Consider the following 21,520-nt stretch of genomic DNA (forward strand, 5'->3'; position numbering starts at 1 on the left):
GCAGTTCCACAGGGCTTGCAAGACGGAGCTCTTCCGCCAGGCCTTTGAGTAGGAGCTGCCGCCCCTACTATACCATCACTGTCATGGTTGACGAGGCCCTGAGGAGGCACCTGGATACTGCGAAGAAGATCTAAGCCGTTCTCCTGTGGGCGCAAACAGCTTAGGAAGTACCACCTGGAACTGTATCGATGCCCTCTTTGGACCTATGATATCAGACATATGAGCACCGTTGTTTTTAAGTATTGGATGTTTTAATGGATTATATGTTTTAAGTTACTATGTATATTATGTTTTAATTATGGCACGGTTTACCTTGCCCTTGTTAGCCGCCCTGAGCCCATTGGGGAGGGCGGGGTATAAATGCAATAAATAAATAAATAAATAAGCCACTCTGAGACTCCAAGTGAAGGGTGCGGGTATAATCCAATCCTCCTCCTCCTCCTTCTTCGTCTTTGTCTTATGTATATGATCCATTAGCGTAAGATGCCTGGAACCAGGGCTATTTTTGGGCAGAAATGCACAGGAACGGAGTTCCAGCTGGCTTCAGAGTTGGCCACGCCCACTACAGCCAAAACCTCTGCATGCGTGGCTAGAGAGAGAAGGCCTGGAGAGTAACCCCCCCCCCGGCGACTCCAAGGCGGGCAAGCCAGGGGGCCCCTGGAAGTATCGGGGAGGCATTTAAATGCCCCCCATGCCTTCCCCAGCCAGTCCAAGAAACGACTTGCTTGGGCAATCCAAGGGAAGGCAGTTTAAACTGCCTTCTCTTCAAGGGGGGGCTTACCTGGGCTCCCCGCAGCCACGGGGCACCCAAGCAAGCCAAGGGAAGGGATGGGGTGTGGCTTAATATGCTAATGAGTTTCTGCTGTTGGGTGTGGCCTATTATGCTAATGAGTTCCTGCTGGGCTTTTTCTACAAAAAAAGCCCTGCCTGGAACTGAAACTGGGACCCTCCCTCAGCAAAGCGTTGCTCGCCCAGTGAGCAATTGATCACACTCAGCACCCCAAACAGATGACCAAATGAGAGCCTTTTCTTGCTGTATAGATCTTTGTCTCCACCTATGCCACTGGCCTGTGTCTGGCTCCATCCCCAAGTCAACAGACATGCAAGACACCATTTGTTGTGGTCCTCAAGCCTCTGTATTAAAACCGGGGTTGCCAGGCCTGCATCTGGCAATCCCAGGGGGAGGGGTATGACGTGCAATGTGGTGAAATCACTCTCAGGGAGATCCAGAAGGCACATGATGATGTCACACAACACTCTAGGAATGCCCCTAAATTTCTATGGCAAAGACAGTCGAGATTGGAGAAATTCCTAGAGTGTCGCATCCACGGTGACCAAAAGTGATGTTGTCATAGCCACACTGTTATCCCCTTTTGTCTTTCTCCCCTTGGTGTTCATTTTCATATATAACGTTTCGAGTCCATGATAAGCTTGAGAGAGGAAAAAGAAAAGAGAAAAGGATGTGTGTGAGAGTTCAGTATAAGGAGGAGGAATACAGAAAAAGACTGCCAGACTGAAGCTACCCCTTCAAGAAGGGTGAACGCGACCATATGCTGCTCAAAATGGAATGTATAAATATCACACAATGAGGCTGAGACACTTGAGTGCCAGGGGGATTAGCTGAGAAGTGGGGAGGGAAGATGGGGGGGGTGTCACGGGGAAAAGGGAGCTTAAACATTGCTTTTGGCAGAACTAAAACCTCCATGGCACATAAGGAAGGAAAGCATAAAACAGCCCCTGGAAAAAAAGCCACAGTGAATTTCTGAAATGGTCTGCTCGGTTCTCACTGCAGGGGAAATGCTGTTCGCTGCTAGGGAAGAAAACCTGCACATGAAAGATATTTCATCCCTGTTCTCTAATCGCACTGGACAGATTATTGACACCCTCTTGTGGTTTCCAGGAATCATCACTACAAATCATCATGTCCTTGAGCTGGCAGGTCAAGTTGTTTTACTGCCACCACCCTCTGTGCCTTGATGTCACTGCAACCACCCCACAGGGTTTTGAGTTGACCTACTTAGGATGGCACTCCCAATGCCATTGAAGGCTAGCAAATTAAGAACAGGCCAAAGAAAGTACTTCTTCACACAGGACTGATTTAACATGTGGAACTCACTGCCATGTGACGTGGTGATGGTCACTTGCTTTCATGGCTTTAAAAGGGAACTAGAGGAAGTGATAGGAACACTCTCCTATTAGAGGCTCATCTGGTGCTTACTCTACTGTTGTTTAGGTCAAGCACAAACATTTTGATTTAACCAGGCTTTTAAATGTGGTTTTATTGCATCCTTTTTAGCTTTCTGGTTTTACAACTCTTTTTTTACAACTCATGCTGAGAGAGTTTCCATGCTGTGTTTATGATGGTTCTATTGCTAGTTTTGATGCTGCTGAGATTAGTATTTTGTACTGTTTTATTATTGTGTAGTTTTATTGCAATGCCAAATTGTATTTTCTAAAATACTTAGCCACCTTGAGCAGATCTCTGAAGAGGTGATGTGACGACGCCTTGTCCTCAGTGAAGGCAACAACCTGGATTCAGGGTGCCACCCTACATTCACTTAGCCTATTAAGAGGGGATTATTGGCTTGAAAGAATCCAATGGTGGGCCTGATGAGAACAACTGACACACACATATATTTCAGTACGGTAGTATGCATGGCTTGGTTGTTTCTTTTTTTTACTTTTCTCCAGCCTTCTCAATATTACAGTAACAACATTACTGGAGGGCTGGGACCTGAGAAAACCAACAGCTACAAAGCAAGTTTTTTGACATGCGACAGAAAGGCTTTAAACTTTGAACAGTTTTAGACAAGAACAGCATCCAGACTCTACATATCTTTAAAATACTAGGGTCTTTACAGGACTCCCTGCCTAACCAGTAGGCCTCCTAACCCATCTCCCACCCAAACCCAACAACCCTGCCACTTTGTCAGCAGTTAAACTGTCAAAGTCTTCCTTTTGTCAATTCGTTATCTTGAAAGTGACGGGCTGAGGCCCTGACCTCAGCCCAGGTGAGCCCAATCTCATCAGATCTGGGCAGCTAAATGGGTCAGCCCTTCTTTGTACTTGGCTGGGAGACCTCCAAGCCAGGCAACAGCAAACCACCTCTGAATGTCTCTTGCCTTCAAAACCGTACAGGGTGGCCATAAGTCATCTGTGACTTGACAGCACTTCCTTGCAAGGTGGAACTTGAAGGCATCCATCACTGCATCTATATATCTTTTAGTGAAGCCTGGCCCCATCTGCGGATTGAGGCCACACTGACAGTAAACACCTTTTTCTGCAAATCTGGAGAATCCCCCAGGTTTGCAGAAAAATCAGAAATGTTAAAAAAAAATGCATTTGGAGGTTTAAATCCCACCCAATTAAATAAAGTGTTGTCTGCTCACGCACAGACAACGCACTCTGTTTTAGAGCTGGCAGTGGTGGTGGACTGTCCGTGGTGGCAGAAGGCACTGGTAGCCACTCTGGACCTAGGCACTGTCATAGTGGATGCCAGGAGTGGCTCTGGGCCCAGCTGCTGCAGCTGCAGATGCAGGAGCAGCTCCTGGTCCAGCTGCAGGGGTAATCACAGAATCCTAGAACCACAGAGTTGGAAGGGGCCATACAGGCCATCCAGTCCAACCCCCTGCTCAATGCAGGATCAGCCTAGAGCATCCCTGACAAGTGTTTGTCCAGAGGCTGCTTAAAGACTGCCAGTGAGGGGGAGCTCACCACCTCCCTAGGCAGCCAGTTCCACTGTCGCACAACTCTTACTATCAAAAAGTGTTTTCTAATATCCAGCCAGTAACTTCCCATTCTTAATTTAAACCCATGATTGTGAGTCCTGGTCCTCTGCTGCCAACAGGAACAGCCCCCTGCCCTCCTCTAAGTGACAGCCCTTCCAATACTTTAATAGAGCAGTCATGTCCAATGTTCCCTCTAAGCTGTGGAGTCTTGGGAGGAAAAATTCTGCTTTGTGAGCTACTAGCATTAGAGTTGTGAGTGAGCGATTTGGCTACTGCATGAATTAGTTTGCTCTGGAGCCATCCTTCCTGAGCTAAGACAAAAATCTGTGAGCCGGAGGCTAAAAAACTGTGAGCTAGCTCAGCACTAACTCAGCTTAGAGGGAACACTGGTCATGTCTCCCCTCAAGCTCCTCTTCTCCAGACTAAACATTCCCAAGTCCCTCAGCCCTTCCTCATAGGGCTCGGTCTCCAGGCCCCCGATCATCCTCATCGCTCTCCTCTGCACCCGCTCCATTCTGTCCACATCCTTTTTGAAGTGAGGCCTCCAGAACTGCACACAATACTCCAGGTGTGGCCTGACCAAAGCAGTGTACAATGGGACCGTGCCAAAGATTGGGAGGAGCAGCTGAAGACCCTGCTGGGGATGGGGGAAGTGGGCATGTGAGTTCCATGCCAACAGTGGGGGCCCAGGAAAGCAAAGCGTCGATGAAGGGGGGAGAAGGTGAAATGAGAGCCGATGGTGATGAGGAAAGGCGAGACGAGGGCAGAGAGCCAGTGATGGGAGGGAGGTGAGATCAGATCAGAGAGCTGCTATAGGGGGTGGTGAGCAGGCAAGCAGAGAGCTGAAATAAAAGACAGAGCAGGAAGAAAATAAAGCTTTAGGGGGAAGGAGGAGAAAAGGCAAAAAAGGAAAACACAGAGGTGGGGAGATGGGGAAACAAAAAGGGTAAGTGAGTGGGCATAGAAGGTGCCTAGAGGAAAAGGAGAAACCCAAGAGGGAGGGAAGTGGGATAATCAGACTCTTCCTGCCCCCTCCCATGAGTCCTCACAGGTCCTCACAGGGTTGCCAGCCTGCAGGTGGGGCCTGGAGATCTCCCGCTTTTACAACTGGTCTCCAGCTGACAGAGGTCAGCTCCCCCGGAGAGAATGGTTGCTTTGAAGGGTGGACTCTATGGTATTGTACCATGCTGAAGCCCCTCCCCTCCCCAAACACCGCCCTCTTCCGTATCCACCCCCAAATCCTCCAGGTGTTTTCCAACCCAGAGCTGGCAACCCTAGTCCTCCACTTGTCATATACATTTTCTAAATAAATACATTTCTAAATAGGTCTGTCAGCCATTGTTTGCCACAACGAGAGCTTCTAGGTTCAGAGGCAGCGTATGTCCGAATGCCAGCTGCTGAAACGGTCGAGCATCGGTAGAAGAGTGTTGTCGCTTTTGTATCCTGCCTGTGGGCTTTGTGAAATCATTGCTTGTCACTTTCACAAGTGGAGTGCAGGCAGGATGGGCCATTGCTCTGAATCTGCAGGGCTCCACGCGGGGTTTCGGTACGTGGTCCGGATGCTGGGGTAGTGTCCCATAGCAGAAACAATCGGTATGGTTGTGTTAGAATGTTTTCCAGTGGTGCTTTCCTAGCCTTTAACTTAAATGTCAGCTTTTGTGCATCACAGATGCCATGATTAAGGAAATGTTTGCCTACCCAGGAGGGCCTTATTGTCCCAGCAAGAACTCGGTCTTTAAACAGCTGGGGTTTCCGAGCTAATTTGTCCAGGAAACGGATGCTTTTGCAACCATAAGTGAGCCTAGTAAATGGAGGTCACAGCAGGACCTCTGTGTGGTTTTTTTTATACTCCTGACAAAGAGTCAGGCTCCTGGGCCTCTCACCTGCCACTCTGCTTTCGAAACCAATCAAGACAGCTTGGGGGACTCCGAGGAGGCCTTAATTGGAGCAGATGGGTTTCAGGATGGTGGACGAGCAGGCTTCAGACGAGGAGGCCATCTCCTTCCTGGTTTGAATGACAAAAAGGTTCATTGAGACTTACTGTTGAAATGGCTCCCTGAGAGTGATTAGGACATAGCCATGAGCCACAATTTAGCAGCTGATCCGGCAAAGATTCGAGGTGAATCAGTTCCCAATTAACGCCTCTTCCCATACACTCCAGAAATGGAGACATTCTCAATGGCGCTTGGCACATCAGATGCTTCTCTGGTCCCCCTGGGTACACGACATTGAAGTCGAGTTTTCAGAAGAAATGGCTGTGTCAAACTTCCCCAGTGCTTACGTGACACAGGATTAGGAAGGACCCAGTGAACTTCAGAGCTAGAAGCTAAGGGAGTTCAGAGCAACATTACACTCTAGGGAGAAGAACCTGCTGGTGACCTCTGGTCCAACAAACATCTGGCTGTCCTCAACCAGAGCCAGGGCTTTTTTGACCTGTTTGGTCAGTTTGGTGTAGTGGTTAAGTGTGCAGACTCTAATCTGGGAGAACTGGGTTTGATTCCCCCACTCCTCCACTTGCAGCTACTGGATGACCTTGGGCAAGCCATAGTTCTGACAAGAGCTGTCCTTCAAAGGGCAGTTCTTGAAAGAGCTCTCTCAGCCCCACCTACCTCACAGGGTGTCTGTTGTGGGGAGGAGCAGGGAAAGAAGTTTGTAAGCCGCTCTGAGACTCCGAGTGAAGGGCGGGGTATAAATCCAATATCATCTTCTTTTTCTTCTAATCCAGTTCCCCAGGACTTGTAAGGCAGAGATGTTCTGCCAGGCTTATGGATGAGGACAGCAATAATTTTTATTTAGTCTAGCTCCACCTTTGTTTCTCCCCTCACGGGGCAGGATACAAATTAGGTTATTGTGACTGCACGAGGGAGGGCTGTCTAAAAAATTAATTTATAAATAAATTAATAAACATTGCTCTAAGCGAGACACTGGGGAGAGGCCATAGCTGAGTACTAGAATACATGCAGGTCTTGAAGTATATCCTGGGTTCGAACCATGACATCCCTCAGGCAGTAGAAATGGGACAGATTCTACCTGAGATGTTGGGGAGCTGCTGGTGGTCAGAACAGACCCTACTGAGCTTCCGAGTCCAGTGGTCTTACTCAATATGAGAGTCATTGTGGCATAATGGTTAGGATAAGGAATATGGTGGTTAAGGTCAGACCTGAAGCAAGGAGACCTGAGTTCCAATCTTATCTCAACAAGGAAGCCTGGTAGGTAGGGCTGCCAACCTCCAGGTGGTGGCTGGAGATCTCCTGGAATTCTGACTGATCTACAGGCTACAGAGATCCATTCCCCTGATGAAAATGGCTGTTTGGGAAGGTGAACTCTATAGTATTATACCCTGCTGAGGTCCCTCCCCTTTCTAAATTCCACCATCTGCAGGCTTCACCCCCCAAAATCTCCATGAATTTCCCATACCAGAGCTGGCAACCCTATTGGCAAGTCCAGCCAAGCTACTTTATGTTAATTTATTTATACCCTGCTTCATGTAGTTTATAACATCATTCTGCTCTCTTCCACTCTGCCCTCACAACAGCCCTGTGAGGAAGGTCAAGTTGGGAGAGAGTGAAGGCCCCAAGGTTACCTAGTCTGCTTCCGAGGCAGAGTAGGAATTTGAATCCTGGGGTGATTTCCCACAAGCGCTGCTCCGTGCTCACTCCTCCCTTTTGCCCCAATGGTACGTGTCAATTTCACACAGGTTGCTGTGCGGCCGCATTTTGCCCTGCAGCTTCGTGCGATTTTCCCCGCGTCTACTCAATCCTGTTTTTGCCCCGCAGCTTGTGTGAAATTGACACATATCATCGGGCCAAAGAGAAGAGTGAGCGCGGAGCAGCGCTTGTGGGAAATCACCCCTGGTCTCCCCAGATCCTAGTCCAACACTCTAACCACTACCCCATGCTGCAAACCTACCTCTCAAGACGGCTGTGAGGATCCAATACAGGAGACAAGAACTATGTACTGAGAACTGAGCTCCTTGGAGGATGGCTGGGGTAAAGTGTAATAGATAGTATGAGATACGGCTATATAGCTTGGTGCAGGCAAGGAGAAAACACAAGGCAGGATTCTTAACACGGGATTTTATTCCTCTGTCCTTCTTACAGCCCCTGTTCTACTTTCCCCTCCATCTTTCTTTCCCCCTCCTACTCTGCCCTTGCTATTTCAGTATCAAGGGCTCTAGTCTGCCCAGCAGCAGACTACGGTCTCCCTAATGGGTCAAACTTCTCCACAGCAACAATGAATCAAACTACAGCTATTAAAATGCAATGGGCAGCTTCCCATGTTCCAACAGCAAACCTTCTCCTTTCCCTCATTTGTCCAGAGACTCTGAACTCTTCAGTATCAAAGAATAGCTTCACATGGAAACAATCCTGGCATTGGTCATGGACAGGGTAGCCTAATGTGGGGGGTGACCTCCCTCTATGGACCCTTGTCCCCTGCCGCTGGTCAGAACAGAGGCGGAGGGGAAATGGGGGAGGATTCAACACTGTGCCAATGCCAACACGGCACTTCTAACATGAAGGGAAGTGACATCATTGAGTCAGTGTGACACTCGACGAGTCACCTAAAACTCTATGGTTAAACCATGGAGCTTTGGGTGAATCCTTGACTGTCGCACCAATATGATGACATCACTTCCAGTTTCCACCAGAGGTGACATTGCTATGTCAGCATGACGCCACTCTCACTTCAGCCCCCACAATCTCCTGCCAGTTGCCAGTGCTGTCCTGGCAACCCTCATCATGGATAGTCATATTTTTTTTCATACTTCCATGCACAGGCATGAGCAGTCTAACAAGGAAAAAGGGCAAAAAGAAACAGTACATTGGGAGCAACAAGAAAGGAAGCAAAGGACAGGAAGCTGGTTGAAAGGCACAGATGCCAGTTTGGTGTGAACTGATTTGCGATACAAACATGTCTGTCTTATAGTGCTCTGAGTTATTGCAAAAAAAATCTCTGTGGGCCTGGGTATTTCGAGTAGGAGAGGCAGAATTTCTAAGTGGCCTAGCACTCTACAATAGGAATGGACATGAACCACATTTTTGTGTTTCAGTTTGGTTTGTGGTTTGTGGCCGAATCGTGAGCCGTTTAAACCCCTGCTTTCTGCTCTTCATGAATTGCCACAAACGGCATTAAAATTCATGGAAGTTTGGGACTGTCCTTCAGTTCTCTAATATGGCTTTGCAAACCACAAATCTGCCAAAATTTTTGATGTGCTTTAGTTTATGAGCCGGTTCATGCCTATCCCTACACTACAGTTCCCAGGAGATGCCATAAAAGTGTTGCCTTGGTGTACATGTGCCAACAATATAGGTGCTGCCCTTCAAGACCTGACCAACAGTGAACAAACAGATGCCCTTGGAAGGCCTGCAACTGGGACATGGAGGCCAACACCTCTGCCTAAGATCGCTGCTCAGTAGCTGGTCTTCAGAGGTCTACTGTTTCTGAATATGGAATTTCCATTTAACCATCAGGGCTGACAGGTCCATCAACAGCTACCCTACACAAATTTTTCTAAATCCATTTTGATGCTAGTGACCATCGCTACATCCTGTCACAATGTTAACTCTTGAGTGAAGAAGCTTGTACTTTTGGCCTCTCCTGAATTATGGCCAAATCAACTGCACTAAGTGCCTGCAAATTCAAGTATTTGGGGAGAGGAAGGAAAAAGTTCTTTCGATCCACTTTCTCTGCCTGGTGCATAGTTTAATACATTTTGACCACATCTCCCCTTAATTGCATTTTCCCCCTAAACTGTCAAGTCCCAAATTCCTTAGTCTTTCCTCATCAGGCATGTGTTCCGATCCAACACTATGACTCAGAGGGGAACTGTTGGAAGACAGATGAGCCTTTTCTGAATGGGTGCTGAGGAAGCTCAGACATGTTGAGCCAATTTCAGCTGAGCCAAGGGAAGTTTGCCCATTGCCTATCGACATCAGCTGAGCTCCAGGACACATTTAAACCACATTTTCGGCATCAAACAGAAATCTGTCTTTCCAAAGTTTTTATTTTATTTTGGCATCTTTGCAAAGTTAGCACAGGAAGATCGAGGAACAGAGTCAGAGAGGGGAGCAGATGCAGCACAGCTTAGCAGGGGGTGGGGGGAGACGGACAATTAAAGAGGAATTTAATTGACAATGATTTAGATAAAGTCAAGAAATGTTTCTATTCTCAGCCTGAATGCAGGTGAAGTGGCAAAGGGATTAAATGTAGAAATTAAAAGAAATAACCATTCAAAGCTTTAACGGAGAGGTCTTTTTTTTGCTGTTGTTACACAGGGAATCGGAACTGTGTGAGAAGAACCAGCGGGGGGAATTCTCAAGGCAAGCTTACACTAGGGGCAGCCAGGAAATAATTAACTGACTTCCTGAGGGGTGTCTGTGTGTGTGTAGAAAAGAAGGACTTGGAAGTTTCCAGTAAGAAAGGAAGAAAAGATGCTAATAAAAAGGAAATCAGCAGTGGGCTTGCGATTCTGTGATTCATTTCACCAGCACACAAAAAACCTAAAATGAAATGAGAGCAGAGGAGCTGTTCAGGGACCCTCCCAGTTCCTAAAATGAGATGTTTCAGCAGAGCTATACCCAGCCATATATGAATGTATGAAGCGGTTTTGCATTTCATTGGCATAATGTGTTCGTCTTCTGTTGCTCCTGGATGGGGACAAAGAACTGTCCAGGGTCCTGAAGCCCAACTCCCTGACCACAACGCATTGTACTCAACCCCTCCTCTGGCACCTGGTATTTTCATCAGGATTTATCCATTGGCCATCTATGCATAAAACCTAACTTGGAAGCCATGAGGACTAGAAACCTGCCTTCTAAAAATGTTGAAATTAAGATGTCGCTATGCACTTACAAGATTTCATTACAGAAGTCTTCCTCCACCTAAGTATTTCTAATACTCTTTCTCTTCCTCCTTTCTGATACATTCTGAATTCTTGAGATTGAACTTGATTTAAGGATGAACAAATATTTCATACTTAACTGCTTTTATATCTTGAGTTTCTTTCAAATTTTGGTGTTATCTGCTTTTTGCTATTGGATTTTAGATTTTTTTCTTTTGCTTTGTCTATGCATCTTGCATGGCTTTAATGTGCCATTTTTATGGTATTAGTCTTCACAATATATGTAATCTATATGTATAATATGTTTATATTGTGCGATACCTATTTATTGATGCACAAATAACATTGAAAAAACTCATCAAAGTCCAAGGAGACAGAAAATGGCACAACAAAAAAGAATCACAAGTTTCTCATTCTCATTAAAATGGAGATTATCAGATCAAAACTGTGGGGATGAGAAATTCAGAATCACCCCTATCTAGATTTGCCTTCTATATTGGTAGGATATAGATTTATTTGGTGCATAATTCATGATTTTCTTCTTGATACATTTAGAATTTGGGGACATGTAATACTCTAACAATGATGAGATTAATACTGACAAAGAGTAAGATCAACAACCAAGATCAATATTCTCTTCCTAGCAATGGGTTTCCAGGTTCTTAGCTTCAGATATTTCACATCACCTACTACTACATAAGCCTTTTTACTGGAGATGTCAAGAATTGACCTTGGGAGCGCTGACCTGGACAGTTCAGGCAAGCCCGATTGTCAGAACCCACAGCCAACAACGTAGTACACACTTTCATGAAAGGTAATACTTTATTGAAGAGCTATAGATGCATTAACATAGACACTGTTAAGAATAACGGCTGCCCATGGGGCATAATAGAATATAGGGTATTCGTATGCACCCCACCTTGCCCTGGCCAAAGAGCCACCCTCCCGCACGCGGGAGAAAGAGCTTCAGCCATTTAGCACTGAAGCTGGGAACGAAACACTCTCCCACGGTTCCCAAGAAAACCAGACATCAACATTCCACCTGCAATACTTAGAGATAAGCATTGTAGCAGCAAAGAAGCACAGAAGGAATGCAAAGGCAATTAGAAGACAACCAACCTCCCCACCCCCATGGCAGCATAGCTGACATACTGCCCCCTCGAAAATCTGCTTCACATCATTCATTCAGGAGGGCTCCCGGTCATTCCGGGAGGTCTCCCTGTCACTCTGGGAGGTCTCCCGGTTTGTCTGGGAAAGCACGATGAAACTTCCATAACAGTCTAGGGGCCTGAATATCCCCTACTTCCACCCACTCAAGGTGCTGGGTCTGAAATCTGCCCATTCAACCAAATACATCAATTTCCCACATTTGATCTTAGAGTCCAGAATGTCTGCAATTTCATAATGTTCATCGCCTTCCACCAAGATGGGAGGGGGTACCAGTTTCGATGGATGCCAGGGACTGGAACCGGAATCTTTCTTCAGGAGGCTGAAATGAAATACAGAATGCAATTTTCTCAAGTTCTTGGGTAAATCCAGTTCCACAGCCACCTCATTACCCGTTTCACTGGAAACGGCCCAATGTACTTCCAGCCCAGTTTTTGACTAGGGCGTAACAACAGAATGTTTTTAGTTGACACATAAACGGAGTCTCCAGGCTGCAGAGCCCAACCCTCCACCCGTCTCTTGTCAGCCTGGCATTTGTATGCATCCTTAGCAGCATTCAAAGTCTTACACAATAAAGGCCATGAGTCACGCAACTGCTTATACCATAGAGCAGCATCCCCCGGCCCCAAGTCCTTGTCCCCATCCAGGAACGGGATGGGTGGGCTATCATAACCATACAATGCTTTAAAAGGAGACATTCCAATACAGGAGTGAGATGTGTTGTTATAACAAAATTCAGCCAGTGGCAGGAGATCGACCCAGTTGTCTTGTTGATAATTTGTAAAACAACAGATATATTGCTCCAAGGTTTGATTGACCCACTCCGTTTGTCCATCAGTCTCAGGGTGATAAGTGCTGCTTTGTCCCCTCTCCACTCCCATCAGTTTCATAAACTCCCCCCAGAATTTAGCCACGAATTGAGACCCCCTGTCGAAGACCACCTTGGTGGGGAGCATGTGTAACCGTACCACGTCACAAAGAAATGCTTAGGCCAATGCCCTAGCAGTTGGCAGGGAGGCAAAGGGGATAAAATGTGATTGCTTGGAAAACAAATCCACCACTACTCTGTGGGAGATCCGTAATAAAATCCATGGAGATAACTTCCAAGGGCTGGCTCAGCGTAGGGAGTGGGTGCAACAGCGCTGGAGGTCTCCCTGGTCGAGGTTTACTCATGGCACAGATCTGACAGGACTTGACAAAGGAGGATAAATCCTTGCACATCTGCGGCCACCAAAATTGACATTGCAATAGCTGAAGAGATTTAACGAATCCTGGGTGGCCCATCAGTTTGGAGCCGTGTACTGCTTGCAACACCTCCCCCCTGAGTGAAAGGGGAATGAACAGTTTACGTCCCTGATACCAACAGCCATCTGCCCGTAGCTCGAAATCACCCTCTGCTTCAAGCACTGCCTTGTCACCCTCCGAGAAGGTGAAGGCGAACTTGCTGTGCCAAGTCTCCTCCCCTGCCCCTTTTGGCGTTGGGTGTCGGGTGTGGGTTGACCACCAGATCTCAGAAGCTAAGCAGGGTTGACTCTGGCAAATACTTGGAAGGGAGACCTTGAAATATCAGAGGTGGGAGGCAGGGGCAGGCTTTATTCAGCCACCAATAAGAACATAAGAGAAGCCAATGCTGGATCAGGCCAATGGCCCATCCAGTCCAACACTCTGTCACACAGTGGCCAAGAATACCAGGTGCCATCAGGAGGTCCAGCAGTGGGGCCAAGACACTAGAAGCTCTCCCACTGTTGCCCCCACTCCCAAGCACCAAGAATACAGTGCATCACTTGCCCCATACCAAGAGTTCCTATCTATACCTTGTGGCTAATAGCCACTGATGGATCTCTGTTCCATATGTTTATTTAATTCCCTTTTGAAGCCATCCACGCTTGTAGCCACCACCACCTCCTGTGGCAGTGAATTCCATGTGTTAATCACTCTTTGGGTGAAGAAGTACTTCCTTTTATCTGTTCTAACCCGACTGCTCAGCAACTTCATTGAGTGCCCACGGGTCCTTGTATTGTGAGAAAGGGAGAAAAGTACTTCTTTCTCTACCTGCTCTATCCCATGCATAATCTTATACACCTTGATCATGTCACCTCTCAGCCATCATTTCTCCAAGCTAAAGAGCCCCAAGCGCTTTAACCTTTCTTCAGAGGGAACGTGTTTCGACCCTTTTATCATTCTAGTTGCCCTTTTCTGCACTTTTCCCAATGCTATAATATTCATTTTGAGGTGTGGTGACCAGAACTGTACACAGTATTCCAAATGAGGTGGCACCATTGATTTATACAGGGGCATTATGATACTGGATGATTTGTTTTCAATTCCCTTCCTAATAATCCCCAACAGAAAATTGGCCTTTTTAATTGAAAAATACAAAAAGGGGGGGGGGGGATTGACCCTGGGACATTCCGCCTGCAAAACAGAAGCTCTGCTGCTGAGCCACAGCCGCAACCCAATGCTCCAACCATCCCTATGTGAGAGAGGTTCTATGGTTTTGGTTGCCCCTGTCCCTTTTTCATCTCTATCTTTGCCTCATTAGATGTTGTTAGAGTTGCCACTGGTTTAGCATCCTCCTCCAGTCCCAGCTGGTTCAATCTCTGCTAGTTTAGGAGCATCTCAATGCACATGCAGGACCACTAAGGGGACATATGGTATGCAGCCTACCATGCAACACACTGCCAACCTATTTCAAAATGTCCATGCTGTATGATAACTATTGTATTATTTATTTATGCATTTATTTCATAGGCTTCTATACTGCCCTCCCTGTAAGCAGGCTCAGGGCGGTGCACGATAAAATTCATTAAAATACATATAAATATAATACACAATCTAAAATCCCAATCCATAAAACCGAACAACTGCATGGTGCCATAATATAAATTCCTAACCCCCTCAATTTACATTAGCAGGGGGAAAGGGGGTGAGAAGCATTTAAAAGCCGTCTAGATGTTGAATCCACTAAGAACTATTAAAGACCATTAAAACCCGTTCCTGTCCTCAACCACATGCTTGGTGGAACATCTCTGCCTTGCAGGCCCTGTGGAATTAACAGATCCGGAGGGCCCTGATGTTAGTAGGCAGAGAGTTTCACCAAGTCAGAGCAAGTGCTGAGACGGCCTCGGCTCTGATCGAGGACAGCTGGGGAGTTTTGGGGCCAGGGACTTCCAGTAGGTGTTGGTCTCTGGAGCACAATGCTCTCCAGCAGTTTGAGCTAGTTCACACTTTTTTAGCCTCCAACTCACACATTTTTGTCTTAGCTCAGAAAGGCTGGCTCCTGAGCACACTAATTTATGCAGTAGCCAAATTGCTCACAACTTTGATGTCAGTAGCTCACAAAGAAGAATTTTTGCTCACAAGACTCCACAGCTTAGAGGGAGCACTCCTCTCCAGGGGACATACCAGGAGAGGTGGTCCCATTGGTACATTCTAGATCAAGGCCAAAACCTTGAACCTGACTCAGTACTCAACTTGGAGCCAGTGCAGCTGGTGAAGCACAGGTTGTATGTGTGCTGTTATTGGAGTCCCCGTGAGGACCCGAGCCACTGCATTTTGGATAAGCTGTGACTTCTGGATCAGCCTCAATGGCAGCCCTGCATAGAGTGAGTTACAGTAATCAAGCCTAGAGGTGACTATTGCATGGATTAGCATGGTGCATGTATACACACACATATGCCAAAAGCTTTTACATTGGTGGAGAGCAGGCAATTGCAGAGTAAATTAGTACAGCAGACAGAGGCAGCCCTTCACCAATGTAGAATAATGTGTGGGAGGAGTTGAGCATTGATTCCTGGTTATGGGAATTGATGTCTTACAAAAGTGCCTTTGCTGTTATCTCTGAAATGTTGGAAAGTCCTGGCCATAAATGAGCATGAAATGGGCAGACACCTTTAGTTCAGCTGTTTGAGGACAGCTATCCCCACATGGAAGCCACCAGCACAATTAGTGCTAATTGGCACCCTTGTTAGCCATGGCCGCCCAGGGACCAGGAGACAAATGAGACTGGAGAACAAGTAATTCCTTCACACCAGGCAGGCAGCAGTGTTCCAGCTCCATGGTTAAGCAGAAGACATAGGCTGTGGCTGAGCGGTACAGTGCATGCTTTGCTTGTAGGTCTGGTTCACAGATCCCCAGCCCTTTTGAGGCTGTGGGTACCTATGGGATTTTGATAGGGGGTATTGAGTGCTTCCCCAAAATGGCTTCTGTGGGAGGTAGAGTGAAACCCCAAATGTCTGCCACAGGAGGTGGAGCCAAATGGAATACCTCCCTCATCACACCTTCCTGGGAAGAAGGAAATCCTGAAGGGGGAATGGAACCACACACTGACTAAGGAAAGCCCAGGTGCTTACCACCAGTCCTCCTCCTCCTCCAGTAGAAGATCCTCATTTGAATGAGGGAAGCCAGTAACAAACCCTGCCTTACAATGGCCCCACCCACTTTCTGAAAAGGTCAGCAGGTGCCAAGGGAAATCCTGGGGGACCCTGGTAGAATTCTGAACACTGCTGTTTGAAGGATATCAATGATGGAACTCCTGATGGCACCTGGTATTTTTGGCCACTATGTGACAGAGTGTTGGACTGGATTGGCCTGATCCAACATTGGCTTCTCTTATGTTCTTATGGTCTAGCCTTGGGGTTGGTGAGCAGAGCATGGGAGATGCATTATCATTCTTTTGGGTTTAAAAAGGATATCTGGGGAAAGGCTCTTTGTGGGAGGCAAGTTCTGAAAGTTTGTACTCGCATTCAGACAGTTGATTTATAGGAATTATTTTTAAAAGCGTCATCCTTGCTGAAGGCCCTTAGGGAGCTCCTCTCTTTCTCTGTCTCTCCCCCCCCCCCATCTTAATATTTTAGCCATTACCCAAGGCACACTAAGGCCAATGAGGAGTTCCTGCCAGGGGTAAAAAAAATAATTCCAGACACATCAACTGATTTGTCACTTTCATAATGAGAAAATGAAGAACCCTTTGCCCTAATATAAATCATTATATTAAGCTGGGGCTTACTGTGGAATGCTTGGCTCCTTGGCGTCTGTTTTTTTTCCTCCCTTGAGTGCACATGCATGCATTGAAAGAAGGCCACGGAAGACTTCCAAGGGTAGGTTGGTGAATACTTTGAACACAGGAAGTGAAACGAGAAGAGTGTACATTCCCAAGGATTGGTGTTAGTGGCCTCTGCATTCCAGAACAATGGCAATGGTTGCCTACAGCATCACTGTCACGTGCCATGTGCCATGTGCCATGTGCCATGTGCTGATTCTAGGATGAATATTCGTCACAGTGTAAGTGCAACATCAAGCGAAATGCTTTATGGAAAAAGGAACCAGGAATATGGATATCCTAACTCCATGTGTGCCCCGAAGAGCCTTGCGCTCTTCAGATAGTCATCTGCTGGTTGTCCCCAGCCCCAAAGATGCCTGCCTAGCCTCAACCAGGGCCAGGGCCTTTTCCCCTCTGGCCCCAGCCTGGAGGAACATGCTTCCAACAGAGATCAAGGCCCTCTAAGACCTATTATGGTTCCGCAGGGCCTGGAAAACAGAGCTGTTCCACCAGGCCTTTGGCTGAGGCAGTGGGCATCTACCAGCTGGCCTCCCTATTGCTGCTGCCACTGTTGCATGAGATCATTATGGCTCAGCGCCGGACCATTCGCTTCGGCTGCAGGAATTGAAATTGATATACTGCACTGCACAATCTAAATGTTTTAAATTGGTTTTATTGTACTGTTTTTAATATTGTTATCTATCAATTCTTGACCTATTTTAAGATTATATTGTGTCTATCATTGCAAGCCGCCCTGAGCCCGCTTGCAGGAAGGGTGGGATATAAATCAAAATAAATAAATAAATAAATAACTCCTCTCTTCAGATTTCACCTTTTTTTTGAACATTCAAAATCAGATTGAAACTGTTCTGCGTTTAGCTGCCATCACACTGCTTACCCCACCTCTCATCCATTCTTTTTGTTTTATGTGATATATATGTGTGTGTGTGTGTGTGTGTGTGTGTGTGTGTGTGTATAATGCACCCTGCTGGAGGCTCAGGTTGTGTAGCCAGTCTGGACTCCATGCCTTTGTCTTATAGACAAAATATTCATTGTGTTTAGTGGTTTGTTTTTTGGTGGGTTTTTTTTTTGGGGGGGGTGGCCAGGGGGTAGTGTGGCAAGCAGATGATCACCACTGAATCACCAAAGTGTGATATTTATCCACACTCAGAGTAGGGGTGTGAGAGTAACATAAGGGATTTAAAGATTGCTTTGCAGATTTGACCGGTTGATAAAGTTGTGGTCCATTTTCAGGGCAGAATTTGTTTCTTTCCTCTTCGTACTTCTGTCAGCGGCAATCAGTTGCCAATCATCAAAGGTACAGTAATCCGGTGAAGTGTGTGTATGGGTGAACTAGTCCTTGGTGACTGGCGGCTAATCATGCACACCAAGTCCACTGAAAACATCTGCTTTTGAGATTACATGAACTGACCTGAAAGTGCTATAGATGATGGCCCATTCAAACATGGAAGTCTTTGGATGATAAGTATCACTTAGTACACTGCAATGAAGTAATATGAGTAGTTTCGCCACAAGTGTAAGAAGGTAGAAATCACATCAGGGGGTAATAGCAGTACACAGAGATACTTGTGTGAGGGCATTAGCAGCTGCTATTGGGTTATTTATCCCAGCTGTGTCAACTTGGCTGATAATGGCTTTATTTTTGGTTTGAATTTTGTTTACCGCCAGTGACATTGTCACATAGCACTAGGAATGTACACCTGGGGGGGGGGGGTAATCAGATTTGGATTTTAGACCAGCATTTGGTGGTATTCGGGTCCTCCGGTCCCTTTTTGGGATTTGGCTTTGTGTTTTTCTAGGGTTCCAGAATTATTCAGGTTCCATTATTCCATATGGGGAACCTGTGGGTGGGGCTGCTCCTCAGCCAAACAACAGCAAAATTGCAGAGACCTAGTGCTGCTTGCCCCTCCCCAATTTCAAGCAAATTGGACAAGGGGGTCGAGTCCTATAGGCGCTGAACAAGGTACCTGCAGTCTTACTATTTGCAGGGGTATGGACTGGGAGAGGGGAAAATGGTCCTAGAAAAGGGCATGCCCTCACAAAAGGAGGGAGGGAAAGAGGGAGGGTGAAGGAGCCAGCCAGACCTACAACTCAGCTGGGCCCTGTGCCTGGATTGTGCCTGATGGGATCCGCATTCTTCAGGCTTGGCAAGATTTGTGCTGGCCAGGAGCCACCTTTTCTGGCCTGGGCAAGATTCACATCTGCTGGAAGCCACTTTCCTGGGCAAGGAGAGATGCCTCTTTTTCCACTCCTTCCTACTGCCCTCCCATTATCTCCTGTTAAAGGGGGGGAACTAGGCCTGGAATCCTTAACATTCCAGCCCTGGATATTTCCAAATATTTCTGGAAAGATACAGGATGCAGATACTGCTATTCCCAAGAATTCTTAATACTGCCAAATATACCCACAAAAAGATCAATAAGGTATTCAGACTGGATATATCTAAGCACACATCCCTAAATTTATCCCATTTACTAAAAAAAGTAAAGTACTAAAAAGGTAAAGTAAACCTTGAAAGCTAGTTGAGTCTGACTCTAGGGGGAGGTGCTCCTCTCCGTTGCCAAGCCAAAGAGCCAGCGCTGTCCGAAGATGTTTCCGTGGTCATGTGGCCGGCATGACTAAACACCAAGGCGCACGGAATACTGTTACCTTCCCACTGAAGTGGTACCTATTCATCTACTTGCAATTTCTTGCTTTCAAACTGCTAGGTTGGCAGGAGCTGGTCCAGAGATGGGAGCTCACTCCATCATGCAGCACCCGGGTCTCGAACTGCCAAACCACAGACCTTCTGGTCTGCAGCTCAGCATCAACCTCTAACCCACTGCGACTCATATCTCATTTACTACATGAGTCCTAATGGGTTGGGAATACGGGTGCGCAAAATAAAAATTCAATCATTTTTGGCTTTGGGTATATCAGACCTGAAAAATATTGGTAAATGCCAAATGTCCCCAGTCCAATATCGGTAAAGTATAGGGACTGGAGAAATATTCGGTATTGCCGAATATATTTGGGTCTGATATACCCAACCAGAGGGAAGGGAGGCATGCAGCTTTTCTGGTCAATTTCCCTCCCCACCAGTCAGCTGTTAGGTTTAAGCCATTTAAACCTAGCAGCAGACAGGCTGATGGGAATGAAACTGACCAGGGAAAGCCTCCTCTCCCTGCCATCCCTTCTCCAGCTGCCCCAGGGTAGCTGGAGAAGGGAAGGCAGGGAGGCCAGGAGTGTTTCCATGGCTACCCTTGGCTTCCCAGCTCGACCACCACTGCAGGTCAGCTGGGGAAGCATAGGAAAGGTTTGGAAACATGCCTCCTTCCCTCCCTGAAAATCTCCGCTACTGCGGAGAAACTCAGGGATGGAAAGGAAAGTCAGTGCAGGCATGTTTAAATGTCTTTCTTTCCCTCTGAGTTCATGGAGGGAAAGAAATGTTATGTATTGACTTGAATGTAAATACTGACATGCGAATCGTCTCATTGAAACTCTATGTTAAGCTTCAGCCTGGGCTAGGATCCTAATGTAACCAATAGGAGTCCTAGCCCTGTAAAGCGGGACCGCTTGTGATTGGGCATTATATCTTCAACCTCATAGGTTGTTATTTGTACAGGGGGTGTGGCTACACTAGCCGGGAAATGTTTAAATACAGAGCAGCCAGTGCTTGTCCTTTGGCTCGAGTGGTTCGAATGATGGTTCTGGCTGGCGATCGTAACTAAGCTGAAGAATAAACCGCAATTCTTGCTGAATCACTCTCCGACTCTTTGTTAAGCGCACGACTTAACAATTGGCGACGAGGATGGGATACTAGTGCGGGTAGGCAGCCCCGCTAGAACGGACCCCATGTCAGACAACGAGGAGATCGCCGAGGCCGGCCAGCCACAGGTTCCACCCGCTCTGGTGGCTCCGCCTGTGCGCATAACGATGGCCGCGAGCAGCCAGAAGTTCGAATGCTTCGACCCGACTACTGAAGACTGGGACTCTTACCTCACGAGGTTTGAGTTCCATCTGGAGGCGAATGACATCACGACGGAGGAGAAGAAGAGGGCGACTCTACTCAGCTCGTGTGGAAAGAGCGTTTTTGACATCGCCCGGTCACTGGTGGCACCAGACGACCTCAAATCCGTATCCTTTAAAAATGTGACAGACAAGCTGAAATCACATTTCTCTCCACAGCCGTCGGAAATCGCCTGCAGGCACGCTTTTTACAAGCGGGGTCAGAATGCGAACGAGCCCATAGCTGAGTACGTTGCAGCTCTTCGCAAGGCAGCGCGGCCTTGCAACTTCACGAATGTGGAGGAGGCCCTCCGAGACCGCCTCGTCTGTGGTCTGAGAGACGAGAGACTGCAGCAACGCCTGTTCGCAAGAACTACCTTAACGTGGGCCATCGCCTATGCCGAGGCTGTCGCCGCGGAAGCTGCTGACAGATCAACCAGGGAGGTGAGACAACGGGTCGCAACGGCTGATCAACGCGTCCACCAGCAGAGGGCTAACGACGCAAGCAGCGACTCCGATGATGACGTCTGCAAAGTGAAGGCGGGAACGTCCAAGCGGACCCAACGGAAACCTACCGAGGGCTCAGCATGCGTCGGCTGTGGCGGGAAACATCGGCGCGAGCGTTGCTGGGCGAGAGACCTCGACTGCCGGTCATGCGGGAAGCGGGGGCATGTTGCCCGGGTGTGCAGAGCAGCGAACAAGTCGTCAACCGCATCATCGCCCCGACGGCACCAA

This window comes from Gekko japonicus, unplaced genomic scaffold (assembly GCF_001447785.1).
Source record: "Gekko japonicus isolate JY-2015 unplaced genomic scaffold, Gekko_japonicus_V1.1 scaffold957, whole genome shotgun sequence".
Taxonomy (NCBI): domain Eukaryota; kingdom Metazoa; phylum Chordata; class Lepidosauria; order Squamata; family Gekkonidae; genus Gekko; species Gekko japonicus.